The sequence below is a fragment of the Schistocerca gregaria genome, chromosome X (genome assembly GCF_023897955.1).
Source record: "Schistocerca gregaria isolate iqSchGreg1 chromosome X, iqSchGreg1.2, whole genome shotgun sequence".
NCBI lineage: Eukaryota > Metazoa > Arthropoda > Insecta > Orthoptera > Acrididae > Schistocerca > Schistocerca gregaria.
The window spans coordinates 89,216,662-89,234,877 of NC_064931.1; positions in this window are offsets into that span (position 1 = coordinate 89,216,662).

Genomic DNA, 18,216 nt, shown 5'->3' on the forward strand with positions numbered 1-18,216 from the left:
TGTAATGTAACTATGATAGAGAACAACATACTTTCAGAAAGTATCTTCCCCGATTAAAATACAATCAGTACTGTTATTGAAGGGCTGATGCAGTTTCGATGGTTCAGGTATCATGGTGAGAATTTATTAATGTGTAAATGACACACCATGACCTCTTGAGCCGACCCTAGACACTTTATGTTAATCCCTTTGGCAATGCGGCGCATGTTGGTTCGAGTGGTTTCTAACGTCAAATACTGACTTCCCTGTAGGTCATCGTTCCTGTCTTTAATTTTCATTTTGAACCCAGGAAAGCAAATGCTCAATGTTTCTACCATCCATTCGCCTGGTTACAGGTGCCGGCAACCACAATTTCATTTTCATAATTACGTCTTCCAACATAGTCTGGTCGCTGGGTCATCTCCTTGTCTTTCTGTCTCCCCAAGTCATTTCCAATCCATTCATTGTTCGCTGGACAGCCCTCAGTTTTAGTTAGTAACGTGTTCCATAGATCAGTTGAACGAATCTTTTATCGAAATGCTGTGGAACGAGTCAGTTTACAAGAAATGCATACATTACTAGTGTTTACATTAAAAAACCAATTAAATTTTTAGCCTCACGCACGCAAATACACTACAAAGTCTTTTTTTAAGTCTGCCAGTTGTTTAACAGATTTTCGATCATGTAATAGAAGGAGTTGTCCAGGATAAATGATTCCAGGTTAGATTCAAAATTTGCTTTGATACCTGTCAGATACTTTATGTTATTGGCCAAGTGATCAAAGGTTTTTGTTGCTGCATATTGAAATCCTTTCCGAGCCACTGATAGCTTTAAAAATGGGTTACACAATGGTCTTCACTATTCTTATATTGTGATGGACTGTTTATGGTGAATTTCAATAGCGTTCATGTGTGTGTTGCGGCGCAGTTAAAATTCCTGTGTCATTGAAAACGTATCTACATGACGTCTGTGCGTGAACACCACATATTATTCTTATTTCTCGCTTTTGTACAATCGATACTTTCTTTATAAGTAGAGAATTTCTCCAGGAAATTATTTCACAAGACATTGCTAAGTGGAAATAAGCGAAATATGTCAGCAGGTTTGTTCGTTAGTTTCCAGAATTAGCAATTTTAAGAAGAGTAAAAGGAGCTTAACTTAATTGTCTGGGAAACTCAGTGATATGCTTCTTCCAGTTTAGGTTTCCATCATTGTGTACATCCAAAAATTTGGAGCACCCTATTTACCGATTTCTGCTCACATGCTACATCAGTTGTTTGTATGACCCTATTTGTTGTAGAGAACTGGAAGAACTGTGTTTTTTAAAATGTAGAGGGAAAGCAGCAATTTATAATTGTTTGAAAAATAGCGTTTACAATCTTTCTCCCCAATGAAACTCAATATAACGATATTATTGTCTGCAAAAAGTACAAATTCTGCTTGTTGGTTGGTAAGTGGAAGGTCATTCACATATATAATAAACGTATTTCGCATATAATTTCAATGTCTCACTGCCATAAGTGAAATCTAGTAGTATGCACTAGTGCTAAACTTTGCTTTTAACAATATCGACCGCTTCGTTATGAAAAACCTGTCTAGACTATCAACTGCACACCAGGCTATGTTTGCTCTTCTGTTTATTTCTTTTTCTTACCATATAAACGCTGTTTGCAACTGCCGCAAATGCTAAAAAATTTATCATCTTGCCCTACGATTTCAGAGCTAATACTCATTATATTATTTTCGTTTATTTTTCTATGTGCATTATCTTGCAAAATTATTCCTAATTAAACTTCCTCTCTTGATATCTTCTGCATCCTCTTGGATTTCGTTGTCCCGTTTTGATCGTGTTCTCTGTCTTATTTTCTAAGATAATTCGTGTCTTCCTTTTACTTAATTGTTCATACACTCAACTACGTGCGCACCTCTGCTTTCTCTTAATCAGAACTCTTAATAGTAAACGATAACAATTTGTAATTCTCAATTTTTATCATAGTAGGTTTTTATTCATCTCAATTTTGCTAGCTCTAGAAGGGTGGAGACTCTCAATTACTTTAGAAAGTGAGTCTCCATTTCATAACCTTTGCAAGTAGAGGCTGATACTTCGTTCAAGTAAAACGTAAAACTGCGTAACTGGTATAAAATCAAATACTGTTTCAGCGGCTGAAACGTATCTTCATGAACGTATTCCAACGGTCTCGTTTTGACTTCTCCTTTACTTCATCGTGGCTTAGTGTTTTATTTTACATTTTCATAGTTTATCACTGCATACTGGAATAAAAATTAATAATTTAATCTTAGTTTCGCTATTTTACAGATTAAACAGCACCATCCCCATGGCTTTACAGTTATAGTACAAAGCTTCAAGTCGACACCAACACGATGAATCAAACCTTCTATGGCATTGTGATATATTTTGCTTCACACTAATGCAGAGGCGCGGTCTCAGGACGCAATGTGCATACAGGTAAGAAAATATCTCTGGTCGTTCAGTAATTTTGACAGAAAATTTAGATTGTATTTAGGTCCTAGGTACAGTAAAAGAAAATGAAGTATTTATCGCACTTGACTCTATTTTTGATCTATTTTTATTCGAATGTTATTTCTTCCTCGTTACGTATCAAGAACGGGCGTCGTATGGCGACTACAAACGATCTCATATGATGACCCAAAGACTGGAAATTGCACAGGTCACACCAATATTCAAGAAATGTAGTAAGAGTAATCGGCTAAATTACAGGCTCATATTATTAACGTCAATAAGCAGCAGGATTTTGCAGCATATATTGTGTTCGAACATTATGAATTATCTCGAAGAGTATGGTCTGTTGACACACAGACATCACGGATTTAGGAAACACTGTTTTTGTGAAACACAACTAGCTCTTTAGTCACGCGAAGTGTTGAGTGCTGTTGAGAAGGGATTTCGATTTGATTCCGTTCATCTAGATTTTCAGAAAGCTTTTAACACTGTACGACACAACTGGCCAGAAGTGAAATTGCGTTCTTATGGACTTATGGAATATCGTCTTGGTTATGTGACTGGATTCGTGATTTCCTATCAGAGAGGTCACAGTTGGTAGTAAGTGACGGAAAGTCACCGACTAAAACAGAAGTGATATCTGGCTTTCCAAAAGGTAGTGTTACATGTCCTCTGTTCTTCCTTATCTATATACACGATTTAGGAAGCAATCTCAAAAGCCGTCTTAAAGTGTTTGCAGATGGTGCTGTCGTTTATCCTCAGTATCAGAAGATCAAAACGAATTTAAAAACGATTTATAAAAGATATCTGTATGGTGCAAAAATTGGCAATTAACGCAAAATAATGACAAATGTGAGGTCATCCACATGAGTGCTAAAAGGAATCCGTTCAACTTCGGTTCCACGATAAATCAGTCAAATCTAAAGGCTGTAAAATCAATTAAATACCTATGAATTACAATTACGAACAACTCAAATTGGAAGGAACACACAGAAAATGTTGTGCGTAAGGCAAACAAAAGACTGAGTTTTATTGGCAGAACACTTAGAAAACGTAACAGATCTACTGAAGAGACTGCCTACACTACGCTAGTGCGTCGTCTTTTGGAGTATTGCTGCGCGGTCTGGGATGCTTACCAGACAGGATTAGCGGAGTACATAGAGAAGGTTCAAAGAAGAGCAGCACTTTTCTTAATATCCCAAAATAGGGGAGAGAGTGTGAGGGACATGATACAGGATTTGGCGTGGTCATCACTAAAACAAAGGCATTTTTGGTTGCTGCCTGAAGGCGAAAATTTTTTACTGACGCCACCTACATACGGCGGAACGATCATCAGAATGAAATAAGGGAAATCAGAGCTCGCTCGGAAAGATGCTGGTGCTCGATTTTTCCGCGCGCTGTTCTAGATTGGAATAATGAAGAATTATTGTGAAAATAGTTCGATGAACCTTCTTCTAGAAACTTTTGGTGATCAACAGCTTCCAGAGGGTACAATAACTTTACTGTCTCAGTGTACTTATTTTATGTTTCGCGGAACTAAGTACAAAAATATTATTGTTATCGAAGAAAGAGTATCTGTTGAAGAGAAATAAATATCAGTGCTCAAAGCAAATACAGTAATACACTCTTAACGAAGAATATTAATTACAAGTAGTGTACTGAAACTTTAGATTTCCCGCTGACACATAAAGATTCCATGACAGATATAGTACATAAAGGAAACACGCCATGTTATCTGTCTCTTTTCGCTTGTCTTTTTGATCTTGTTACTCAGCTCTTGTCTTGTGGCGTTTGATGTATAGAGGCTTGCTGCCTATTCATGTAAGTTCAATTACCGATAAATAATAATTATCATTGCAGAATTTTAAAAATTTATTCTAGCTTTGAAATGGTCACCTTTTCCTCTCATTACAATTGTTGTTTCGCGTGGCACTATCATAGCACAAGGCCTACATTGATGCCTTAGGCATCTTTTTGCTTCCCACTGTTGACGAGCAATTCGGGAATGGCGATTGCTTTTTTCAACACGATCGAGCACCTGTACATAATACACGGCCTGTGGCGGAGTTGTTACACAACAATAACATCCCTGTAATAGACTGGCCTGCACAGAGTCCTGACCTGAATCCTATGGAACACCTTCAAGATGTTTTGGAACGCCGACTTCACGCCAGGCCTCACCGACCGAAATCGATACCTCTCCTCAGTGCAGCACTCCGTGAAGAATGGGCAGCCATTCTCCAAGAAACCTTCCAGCACCTGTTTGAACGTATGCCTGGGAGAGTGGAAGCTGTTATCAAGGCTAAGTGCGGGCCAGCACCATAATGAATTCCAGCATTACCGATGGAGGACGCCACCAACTCGGAAGTCATTTTCAGCCAGGTGTCCGGATACTTTTGATCACATAGTGTACATGGCGGATGGAGCAAATAGCACTAGGTTTCAGCGCTCTCTATGGTGGTAGACGTAACTATGGGTTGGTTAATGGACTATTTCTATGTTATGTAGCGTAAACGTCAAATATTTCCTGGTATATCATGGTAGGGGGCGACTGACAATACCGTGGGTGGCATGCTGAGACTAGTTGGAGTATGGCGTCCTCTGGTGGAGACACAACAATGGCGTAACGTACTTTGGATTATAGCTTTATTTCTTCCCTAGTTTGTAATCCGCAGACATAGAGAATTCAATGCAGAAAACATTTTACTTCAAAAATTTATGATTCAGGAAGTTAGATTGCGGACATTAGACATATTTTATATGAATGCGTGCTGTTTGTTATTTCGGACATGTCCGAAAGACCAGACACCACGCATTCATGTAACTGATTCGCCTTCATGGGCAATGATTCCATAACATTCAGTGCGGATGCACAACAACGTTAGACCTGCGACGGATATTTCAAGAAAATAAGCAGCGAGCATAGAGGACGTGGATGCCGACTGCGGATAAGTGGCGCTAGATGAGACTGTGGCTCCGCCGGCAGCGTGCCAAGTTAGTCGGCAAATTTACGATCAATACCGTGTCCAGGTGGTGCAATGGTTAACGCAACTGGCTGTTCAGCAGGAAACCCTCGGTTCGAGTGGTTGTCCAGCACACATTTTCACTCGTCGTCACTGACTCTACTTAAAGTCCTGGTGCGGCTGAAATCATTAGTTCCTGCCCTTTCCTTTCCTTTCTCTCCCTTCCACCCTCAATTTACATAAAACTTTTTTTAATCTATGTGAAATATTGTGTGTATGTATGCAATAAGTTTATACTAATCTTTACAGGTTCGCATAGTTTCTTCACTGTGGAGCAGCTTTTTAAACTTACTTAATTCTACAAAGTACGGAAACAGAATTTTGAACAGCTGAATGTGATCTGAGGGGGGGGGGGGGGGTTGAATCTCATTTCGTCTTTTGCCTTTGGGAGCCGCATTTAGGTCCGCGCACGCACGTGTGTGTGTGTGTGTGTGTGTGTGTGTGTGTGTGTGTGTGGGGGGGGGGGGGGGTATTGTGTCGTCTAACATTTCATTGCGGGCAGAGAACAGAGTTCCATCGCAGTAAGCTGTGTACTCATTTATGGTTTCTTTTGATTCAAGCATGACCTTCTATATATGGTGCTTTTCTTCAGTTACTAGTTTCTGTGACTGGTTGTTCTATTTGAGAATTTTTAGATCAGTATTGATGCCTGTTGGTCTGTGGCCTATCTGGTATCCCGGTCCAACAATTTGGACAGTCCGCCAGAAGGCATGGACATAGACGACAGCCGCTACGCGGCGTCTCTATAACCTAAGAGCGCTACTATCTGCGCTCGCGTGGGCCCTATAAAGCCGGCAGCACAGGGGATCAGAAGTATCAACGACCACCATGCTGAAAGACTGTCTGCGGCTTCCTCCAGCCCCCCTGCTGAAGTGCCACATCCCACCATTGAGGCGCCTTATCCACCAGCCACCACGCCCAACCCTGCCCGTCGCAAGGTCAGCCAGCCCACCCGGGATGTTCCTCTGGTGGTGGAGACAGATGCTTCTTTCCAGGATGACATGCGAGAGATCCTCCAGGTCATCTCTCTATTCACGCGGCCCCACATCAGGGCTGTCATTCGTGAAACACTTCAAAAGGTCCATCGGTCGGAGGAGGGGCCCACTAAAGTCGTCGCCCTTATTGACGGGCTCAGCCAGATTTTGTTCTCATGGCGAATCGCCCACCACACAACCATCAGCCCCATCTGTATCTACTTGTCAGTATGTTTAATGTTAATGACTTTAAAGGTATGAAGACTGAACTTAAAGTGTCCTCCACGACCACCATGTGGACATTTTATTGTCTCACAAACCCACCTGAAACCCGCAGCCGATTTTCGTCCCCCCAACATAGCTTGCTATCATAGTGACCGGCTCCATTGCCGAGGTGGGGGCACAGAAGTGTTTCTATATAAGTCACTCATCCATAATCACGAGATTCTCGAACATATAGGGGCTACAGCAGTCACTGTTTCTACCCACCTTGGTGATAGAACTTTTTCTGCAGAGTATTTGAGCCTTAACCTACCACTTCTTGAAGCTGATCTCTGTACCTTGAAGGCCGGCCAGTGTGGCCGAGCGGTTCTAGGTGCTGCAGTCTGGAACTGCGCGATCACTGCGGTCGCAGGTCCGAATCCCGCCTTGGACATGGATGTGGGTAATGTCCTTACATTAGTTAGGTTTAAGTAGTTCTAAGTTCTAGGGGACTGATGACCTCAGCAGTTAAGTCCCATAGTGCTCAGAGCCATTGAGCCGTACCTTGAAGTCATTTGACAAACTCATTGTTGCTGTAGATCTCAACACCAAGCATCCAGCTTGGCATTCTCACGTTACTAATTCCAAGGGCAGCCTCCTCCTCGACCTAGAAGATCCTCTGGCGCTGTCGGTCTATGGCCCCCACACTCTCACCCTTATACAAGTTCATGCTGACTGCCAGCTGGACGTTCTGAATGTGGCCATTTTCAAGAACATTGCGGTGCTGATTTCGTTGAGAACTGGCCTTTGACAACGCTCCCGAGCTCCTGCATCTTACCGACGTCGCTCTGTCTTCAGACGACCGTTCTACCTTGACGCTCCGTATGGTAGAAACTCTGGCCAATGCATTTGAGGCCCAAAACCAGTTACTAACCCTAGAACTCACGCCCAATGAACTAAAAGATGAACACGATATTTTAGCCTCCGTTGCCGCTTTCAGAGGAAGTCCACCACTATCTGCCCATCAGCTTACGTCCACTGTGGAAATCCAGCGGATCCTCTGGAAGAAGTATGAACAGTCAGCTCCATGTTTGGATGGTATTTTAAACAAACATCTCTGCTGACTCCCACGCAAGCCACTGGTCTTATTTACCAGCATCCTGAACCACTGTCTCACAACTGGCGTTTTCCCCCACAGTGGAAGCAGGACAAAATGATTGCCACCGCAAACCCTCAAAGGATCCTTGGGTCCCTACTAACATCAGGCCCATTAGCCTTCTAAATACCATGGCCAAGGTTCTAGGCCGTGTCGATGGGTACCCCTCAGGGCTCTGTGTTGTCTCTCATCTTTTTTAACATATATGTTAGCGATATCCCAGTCCTCCCACACTGCCACCTGGTGCAATACGCCGATTATATGACGCTCTATACTACGAGCCATAACACAGACCAGCTCATTGCTGGCCTCCAGAGACAGGTGGACGTGGCAGTGACATTGCTGTTCCAACAAGATTGCCCTCAATACTGCCAAAACTATGGCAGTCTACTTCACCAAACTTCGCCCCATCCTTCGCCACAATATCACTGTAGCAGACGTCCAGGTCCCATGGTCCCCTGATATCAAATACCTAGGTGTCCAGATGGACAAAGAACTGCTCTTCCATCGCCATGCAGAAGGACTCAAGCTGATAAAATTGTTGTACCCACTGTTCACCAGCACAGAGCTGAACCTCGACACCAAGCTCCACCTGTACCAGTTGGTTGTCCACCTTTCCATCACCTATGGCTTCACTGCGTCGGCTACGATTAGTGCCTCTTGGATGCAGACACTCCAGCACCTGCAGAATAAGGTCCTTTGATGGAGCCTGCATGCCCCTCCCCTCACGAGGGTAGTTACCATCAACGAGGAAACAGATATGGCCACTCTCAAGACGTCCATACAAGAAAAGGCAAGGTGTCTCTATTCAAAAGTAGAGGCTCTACGCGACATGGTCGCTGGTTTAGAAAACACTGCCACCACGACAGCCTGGCACTGGCACCAACACCCAGTTCCTCTCACCATCCTTGAGGACTCCGATTCCGAGCATGGTTAACGTTAGCCTTCTTATGACCACTCATTCAGCAATAGTATTGACATGACCACTCGATGGGTGTCGACCATCGTAAACTACCTAATGTTGTTCATCGCTATGTTACCTCTTGCCTTCAACCTGAACTTCCACCGTTGGAGGGTGGTATGGAACTTCAAGTCTCATTGCCACACCTTCAAAGGGCACTCTGGTGATGTCTTTGGAGTGGTATCACTGTCAAATGGAAGTTTTACCATCCACCAACACATCAGACCGTGAGCAACTGGTGAAACTGTACTTCAGCCTCCCACAAAAAACAAGCTCAGGAGTCGGTCTTGTTCCGATAGCGCTCCTGTGTAATACGTCGTACAAATCATTGTACAGTTCCCGATCTTACTATGTGTAGGCTATCGATTTAGTTTACTCTTCGGACTTGCCGTTGTGTCCTATCCGTCCATCGCTGTTGTCAACTTCGTAGCTGTCCATAACTGTTGTCTTTGTGTGATTCTGGCGACTCACCATCAGCGCCCTCTACCAGATGGCCTGTGTCTCTTGGTCGTGTCGGATTCCAGTTACTAGAATTGGCGACGAGGTAAAAGGTTCGTCGTGCATTACGGACGCGAAACTTGTACAACTCGTGGAACAGCAACTGCTGCTCCTGCAGTTGCAATTGCAACAGCTGCTCCATCAGCAGTTCCAGCAGCCAAATGACCTTTTCGTCAAAAAATTCAGCTGCTGTCAGACGGGTTATTGGCACATAGTTCATAACCCGTCCGACAATGGTCACCTCCCAGACAGAGTCCCGCCCATCCGCATTTTCGGGTTTCTGGTGACGCTCTCCAATAGTCACCCTTCCTTTATTGGGCTTACCAGCAGACATTTTTCTTACTTAATAAGTTGGCTCCCCTCTTCAACTAGGTTGCACTCACCTCCGAGGAAATGTCTTCGTTGCTGTCGACCTATTATTCACAAAGTTTCTAAGCGGTCGCATGGCGCCCCGAGTTCCATCACTACCAAAAGCAAGCGTGCCAGTTTTATCGCTCGTGGGCGAAGTATTTGAGAGGTCTGAGTCGTAGTTGTGATTTTTACCTGTGCCGACTCCTCTTGCAAAACTTCATACACAGATTCCCTGATCCGTGACGTAATGGTCCAATTGAATCCTGATCCAGAAGTTCGCACTGCAGCCCTCAACCTCGACATTCCTTCCTTGGACGACCTACTGGAAACTGCGCACTCTTCCGAGATCGCTCAGGTAGCAAATGAACGTCTTACAGCCCGTCCCCAGATTGTTGCGGTCCAACCACCATCACAGGGTCGGAATTTCCGCAAGCCTTCCTTCCGACGGCGGCTTAGTGATTCATCAATGACCTCTGATCAACTAGTCCCGCGCAAAAGCGGCTTCTGCCTTCTTGTCCTGACAGTTATGTACGCACCAACAGGCAGATTGTCCTTATCGTTGAAAGGACTGCACCGACTGTGGCAAGGATCAGCAATGAACTCAGTCTAACACCGCTCGTAACTTGAGTCATGGGATGGTACATGAACTTAAGGCCATCGTTCCCCAGGGCAGTCCTTGCATCCCCAATTTGTTTATTGATCTCACGATTGCTCGTTAGGACGTTCGTTTCCAAGACGATACGAGAGCGACGGTTTACCTGGTCAATCTCCCGATATATGCTCGTCTGTGTTACCCAGCGTTGGTCTTGCCTTCTCGCAAGTTAGTTGCATATGGTGACAGCTCTATTCCCTGGGAGGTCAATTCATCACTATGGCAATATACAAGATGGTTACGTGGCCACAGACGCTGTATGTCGTCAAGTCATTCAGCTGGCAACATTTTCGGCCGGGATGCTTTCTCGCTGTTTGGGTTCTCCATCATGACCGAAGCTCAGTTCATCTCAGACACAGTGCCTTCGTGACCTTTGTGCTTCTTTCGTGTCCCTTTTTGAGCCTGACCTGCGGTGCGCCACCAATTTGGAGGCACATATTTCTTTACGTCCGGATGCGGTGACTCGTTTCTGTCGAGCATGTCCTCTTCCAGTCTCCTTACAGACCGCCATTAAGCTCGAACTCGATCATCTTCACGATGCTGGGGTTATGAAACTGGTCAAAACTAGTCCTTTGGCCAAATCCCTGGTTGTGCTCCAGAAGCCAACGATCAATGCCCCAACTCTGGTGCAAACCTATGAAATACGAAGTCAAGAGGATCTACTCCCAAACCTTGTTTTTCTAAAACAGACCTCGCTATTTCACTTCCATATTCCACTAGATGAGGCAGTGCAACGCATTGTTGTTTCCAGTACGCCGTTCGACTCACACAAATACAAACCTCTGCCTTTTGGATCTCTCCAGCTCCAGCGATCTTCTAGAGATACCTGGAACAGTTAACCATGACCATCCCAGCTTGTACCAATTACTTTGATGACTTAATTGTTATGGGTACTACTCGCCAAGACCACCTGCGTTTACATACCCTCTTTATGACGTTGCATGATGCAGGGCTCAAGTTCCATCTGCACAAATACCAATTTTCCCAGGAACAAGTGAACTACCTTAGCCACTTGCGCACCAAAGACGGGATTCAGCCCCTTGACCGTAATGTTTCTGCTATTGACTCCTCTCCATTCCCAAAACCTGTGGGAGTTGCAGTCTTTTTTGGGGAAAGTGGATTGTTATTCTAAGTTCCTTCCGCAGGCAGCACACCTTATACATCCCCTCAACCAGTTGCAGAAGAAAGGTGTTTCATTTCAGTTGTCAGCGGCCTGTGAGCAGGCCTTCACACTGCTGAAGAACATGTTACGTTCTGAACCCCGCCTCACCCCCTTTTTCCCATCATGATCCCTTGCTTTGGCTGGGGAAGCTTCTTGCTATGGCATTGTTGCAGTGCTGGCACACCTTAATGATGATGGTACGGACCAAACCATCACCTATGTGTCGAAAACACTGTCGTCTGTCCAAAGCAGTTACTACCAGATCGAGGAAGAGGCCTCAGAGATCATTTTTGCCGTGAAAAAATGTGCCTATTTGGGACACGGTTTACCCTCGTTACACACCAGCAAGCATTTCTAGTCCTCTTAGGCCACGCTCTCCACTTCCAAAGCAGATAACCCAAAGGCTCCAGCGTTGGGTTTTTTTTCCTTAGTTCCTACAATTACACCATCAAATACAAGCCTACTTCACAAAATGGATGCCCTCTCAAGTTTACCCTCAACACCAGACACAGCATATGACCAAATGGAACTCTCATGTTTTCACATTAATGTGGAGTGACATCACACCCTGGATGGGTTTCCCATTACCGCTACTCACGTTGCAAGGGACACGTGCTGCGACCCTGTCTTGCTGTGTGTCATACACTAAGTACTTCATGAGTGGCCCACTTATTTTGCGAAGTCAAGTGTCTCTGAGGTCCGGGCCTGGGCTCGCCACTCTCATCGTTTGCCCATCGACTCCAATGTGCTCCTATTGGATGTGGAGACAGGTACCCATCGTGTTGTCACCCCAGCTACCTTATGCACTCACATCTTGATATTCCTCCATCGCAGGAACTGTGGTATGTTATGGATGAAAGCCATTGCCAGGCGACATGTCTACTGTCCAGGACTGAACAAGGTCATGGAGGCTATGGTGCGCTGTCATTCAACCTGTGCAGTCTGTCAGGCTCTCTGTCTGTTGACACTCCCAGCCAGCAAATTATCGTGGCACAGCATCATGATTCTAGTTTCTTTGTCATGGTCTGGGCAGAGCTCTCCATACCCTAGCCCATCTCACAAGTCACCACCACCATAAGAGGTCATTGAGACATCACAACTGGATCTTGCAGCAGCAGCAGCACCACTGCCTGCGCTTTTACGAATCACCAAGTATAAGTCCTGTGGCTGCATTCACTCTATATTTGCTGGCTCACCTAGGGGCAGGAACTCACTTGCCTGCAATGATGACTTGAATGTGGGCTCTCAATATGTGGTCATACTTCTTAATGCTTGTGTTTTTACTGCAAACTGACGCAACCCCCAAAAGAGGACTGTGACCCTGATGTTGAGGAGAAGAGAATCTTTCAAATTTGCGGATAACTGGCGCGATATCACGGGTGAGTCAATAGCAGAGTGTTTCAGAACTTTTACCGTGAGCATCATACTGCACCAGTTTCCCTAAATGCTGGAAAGCATGTCTCGTAAGGCACTCAGCAACATCACTATATATACTCGCTTGATTAACTTATTGTTGGGTCCACTTACATCCCTCTTCTGAGGGATACAGCCAGTAGACAAGCATGCATTAATTTCAAGAATACTGCTGCGTTAAATATATTTCATTTTGCATGATCGCTTTTGGCTAGCGACAGAAATTACCCAAAAATTTCATGCAATATGGAAAGATAACTCCCGGCGGAGGTTAGAGTCCTCCCTAGGGCATGTGTGTGTGTGTGTGTGTGTGTGTGTGTGTGTGTGTGTGTGTGTGTGTGTTTGTTCTTAGGATAATTTATGTAAAGTAGTGTGTAAGCTTAGGTACTGATGACCTTAGCAGTTAAGTCCCATAAGATTTCACACACATTTGAACATTTTCTTTTTTCTAAAGAAACCGTACACCTTATGCCTGCAGACATTTCAACTGCCAAGCATCACATTCCCTGTAAAACTTCAGAACCGACCGATATTTGAGAGGCAGACATGTGATAATTCCATTCACGTATACACCCTGCACGCTGAAAAGCCAGAAGATAAAGATCATGAGTACACTGTGCAAAAGAAAGTTGTCAAGTATAAAATAGTGGGACCTCTTATGGTGTCGACCACAGAAAGAAGTCACATAGGTACTTCACGACGCCACCATATGTAGAGATAGTTACTGCCAGAAGCAACAACGAATTTGAAACGTCGGCATACACATTCCTTTCACTGTCATGAGTTCATTTTCCCTCCCACGACCGGAGGAATTAATGGACAGATTGGGACAGGGTAGATTCTTTCCCAAGACTGATTTACGTGAGGCGTACTTACAGTTACCACTACACGAGCAGTGAAACTGTTATTTTGTGGTCAACACTTACCTAGGTTTTTTCCAGTCTCAAAGACTACCGTTTAGAACTATTTTTCAGCATATACTAGAACAATTTACAGCAAAAGTCCTTCTCGTACAAACTATCTGGGTGATACTGTTGTGTGGGCTGTATACCTGCTGAACATTTGGGAAATTTAGACTGTTTCTTTCAATTCAAAAATGATTCAGATGGCTCTGAGCACTATGGGACTTAACAACTTAGAACTACTTAAACCTAACTAACCTAAGGACATCACACACATCCATGCCCGAGGCAGGATTCGAACCTGCGACCGTAGCAGTCGCGCGGTTCCGGACTGAGCGCCTAGAACCGCTAGACCTTTCTTTCAATTGATTCTGCAGCTGGCTCAAAGTGTAAGAACGAGAACGAAAAGTGCTTTTTTTTCCATGAAGAACTTGAACATTTCTGACATGTATTAAATGCACAGTATATTCATCCAGCTAATTCGCACTTGACTATGGTTAAAGATCTGCCAGTGCCTGTAATATTAAGGAACTCCAAGCTGTCAAGGTGAAGTTCACATTATATGCGTTATGTACATACTGTACAAAATTGCTGCTCCACCGAACCAGCTGCGCCAGAGCGGTGTTCCCTTTGTGTGGTCCCAAGAATGCCAAGATGCATTTCAGCAGTTAAAGGACGCATTGTTCAGTCTTCCTTGTTGATCCAGTTAATTCCGTTGTGTTAGCTGCAGATGCATCTTCTTACAGAATTGGAGTTGTGTTCTCCCATACAGATTGCTTTTGCTTCTAAAACTCGCAACATAGTACTGTGCTATTACAGACAATTTGAAGAAGAGGCTCTCACCATTATATATGGTGTTACCAAGAATATTTGTATTAACAGAAGTTATTTTTGATTACAGATCATTGGTCTTTTAACAGCGTTTTTCAATGCATCCAGACCTGCACGACCATGGACAGCGCTAAAATTGCAATATTCGGGTCTGTTATTGTCCAAGCGTCAATACGAGGTGTTGTAAACACACACTGCGCAACATCAAACGTTTACATGTAGCCTTAGTTCCTGGTTGGTACTGTCATAGCATTTGATTCATCTGAGGACTCATGTTATTAAATTCATACTCAAAATTTTCAAATTCTTCAGAATTTTCCTTTCGACTTTAGACGTGTTGCAGGGGTAACTGCTTCTGACTCATCTCTTCAGGTCATTCTCTAATACGTACGCCTGTGATAGCCATGTAGTTCCATCGGTATCACCAGAATGAGATGTAGCGCACTTACGTCAGTGATTCTGTAGCAAGATTTTTGCTCACAGACCCAGCACACGACTTGGATCAGCAACAGTAGACCTCTCCGTCACTCTGCCCGTCATAGATGGCGCCATCCACCATGATGCTGATCAAGATCAGTGTTGTAGGCCCTGCACCCACTTCTACCACCACTGCAAATGTCGCCGACATCGTCATTGTCACTGCCAGAGCAGATGTCTCTGGATGCGCTGCCACAGGTAGCCACCACAATGCCCTTGGAGTTACACATACAGTTAACCTGACCATGGCATTTGCACAACTGGATGTGGGCGTGCATGCAGTGGCCATATCATGGCCCGTGTTCCATGTCCATCGCAATGTCGATGTCATAGTGTGGGCAGGAAGTTGTCATTAGCCGTTGTTAAGCCCATGTCTCCTTATCTACGTCCGCATTCGGCCTCCGCCCTGCTATTATCTCATGTGACACAGCATTATACGACGACAGAGTGGAGGTTTAGGGTTGGGGGAGGGTGGGAAGATTGTTATATTGTCCAAAAACTGACAGAATGAGGTTACATGCAAAAGCTTGTACCACAAGACAGCACCACAAGTAAAGACGTAGGCATAGACACAGTTTCATGTGTTTTCATACACCACCAAAGCTGGAATGTTATTGACGTCTAATCACAAAGCCGGTCAGCCACAGTTTCTGTATAATCAGCACAGGTCTTTCTGTAATCAGCGACCATTTGCAATCATCACTAACGAAGCCAGTATCGCTATAGTACAGATCTGGCTGCATGCTAATAGAACAGTTATTCAGGACTTTATATTCAGTTACAAATTTTTGTACTGTGATGTGAAACTATAATTATGCAAATGATGAAGTGCGTAATGTCGTAAGCGTCAGCGGCAGCATCAAATACATGGCGTCGTGCGGACAATAATTGCCACCGAAGTTAAGCATTTAACATGCTAACATTTTAATAAATCAGTAATAATTTCTGTGTAACATTCAGTGGCTGCACGACCTTTTTCTGAAATACTCTACTTGCTACAACAATACACCACACCCCTCTAAATTTCCAAATTAGCCAGTCAGTGTCCCAGACACACAGTACTGTTGCTGATCTGTAATGGCGAGCAGCAACACTATGTACGGATCAAAAACATGTCACACCTACTTTCACTCCTTATGTTTAAATATAAAAGTGCAAGGTCTTGGTGCTGTGGGTGCCTCAATTTGTTTACCAAGGGAGAGTATGTTGAAAGGCACCTCATTGGCTGTTTGCGCGAGAAACATTTACATGGTGAAATGCCTACTGAGGATAAAAAGCTCTTCAGGTCTAAGAACACCCAGCAGCAGGAGCGATGTCCCATATTCGTATACAGAGAACTCGAGTGCCACCTAACTCCTGTGGCATCTTGCGAAGATCACCCCTCTGCCTCCCATACTACCTTCAGAGAACTACACGTACCGTTATGTGGCAGCCTGTCAACTTACTTGTTCATGTGACTCTAGTCGCAACAAATTAGAATCTTACGTCGCGAATAATCATGTGAGATGGTTGCTTAATGAGCTCGAAAAACTGATGTGGGAAGCTGATGGGATTTAGCGGAGGAATGTTCTGATGACCGGCTCGCACGAGAATGATGCCTTGTATGACGATACAGTTGAATCTCATATTTGTGGGCTTCCATTTGATAGAGAAGTGGTAACTCCATGTAGAGACCACTTCCATCTACGTGGAAGTTGCGCAATGCAGCTCATAATGTATGCAATTTGAAGTGCTACCTGCCACGTCCCATACCTGTCTTTTTCCACAATTTGAATGGGTGTGATGCCCTCTTTCTCGTTCAACACTTGCTTGATGATGTCTGTGTCATCCCTGACACCACTGAGAGCTATATTTAATTTTCCAAGAGAATCAAATCAATAATAACGCTTCACTTCCTGGATTCGCTTCGTCTGAGATGCTGTATCCATGCTGTGTCAGGGCGATATGCGTATCACCAGAGCAGCATATCCTGATGACACAAAGTTGTGATTAAGAATGGAGTCTTTCCATACGAACTCCTGGATATGACAGACACCATGAACCCGCATTGCCCAACATAACCACGTTCTCCAGTAATCTAACTGGCACTGCCAGAGCAGATGCGGAGTATGAGCACAAGATGAATGTTTGACAGGAGTCTGGCATCCCTGATGTAGAGAAATACTAAAGATTATACATGAACCCTGATGTAAACCTGCTTGCAGAGATCTTCGAGAAGTTTCGCAGTGTATGCCTGGCCACATACTCTCTGGATCCTCCTATCTATTTCGCCATGCCAGGACTTTCTTTGGGCTCACTGTCAAGGATAATACATGTCAGCTGCTGACGTACTGCTCTTCTAAAACAGAGGAGCATTGTGGGACTTTTCCATTATATGCATGGGTACACCAATGCCAACAACCTATAAATGAGTGACGAGGAGTACTGGTCATCTGACGAAGTAAATTACAACCCATACCTAGATGTAAACAACCTCTACAAATATGCCATGCTACAAAGTCTGTCATTTGGAGGGTGCTGATGGCTGTCTGAGGAGAAAATCTTCAGTTTTATGAAAAGACACATGACGTATGCTGGTGACAGATATATCCTAGTGGTAGAACTGGAATATCCCACACGTATGAATAACACATATTTTGACTTGTCACTGTGTCTGGAGCACCTACTCCCGCGAAATAGTTTCATCGCAAAGTTGTTGACAACATTGGGGAACCAGACATGTTATGTTCCGCACTACGTGAAATTACCACCAATGTTTCAGGTTGTTGATATTTTGCACACAATCCCCTTCAAGCAGTTTAATTGGTTGAAGGAGTACATTGATGTTGACACTCAACAGAGGACTCTCGGGACGAATGGCTTTGAAAAAGATGCTTACAAGTTCATGAAGAAGTCAATTTTCATAAAAGGCATAGAATATGTTATAGAATTCGGCGAAATTCATTTAGTTTACCAGTGGTCATTATGTTTCAAGAGATTACAAATTTCGAACAAGTCACCACGTAATGAAGGAACAGTGTCTGTGCTGATGGCTAAGGTTTCAGTGCAGTTCACAAATCTGTTCTTATCGGCATGTCTGTTCTGGACCTCTCAAAACTTCACATGTACCACTGTAACAATGACATTGCGAAGCCAAACTTCGACGATCCCTATT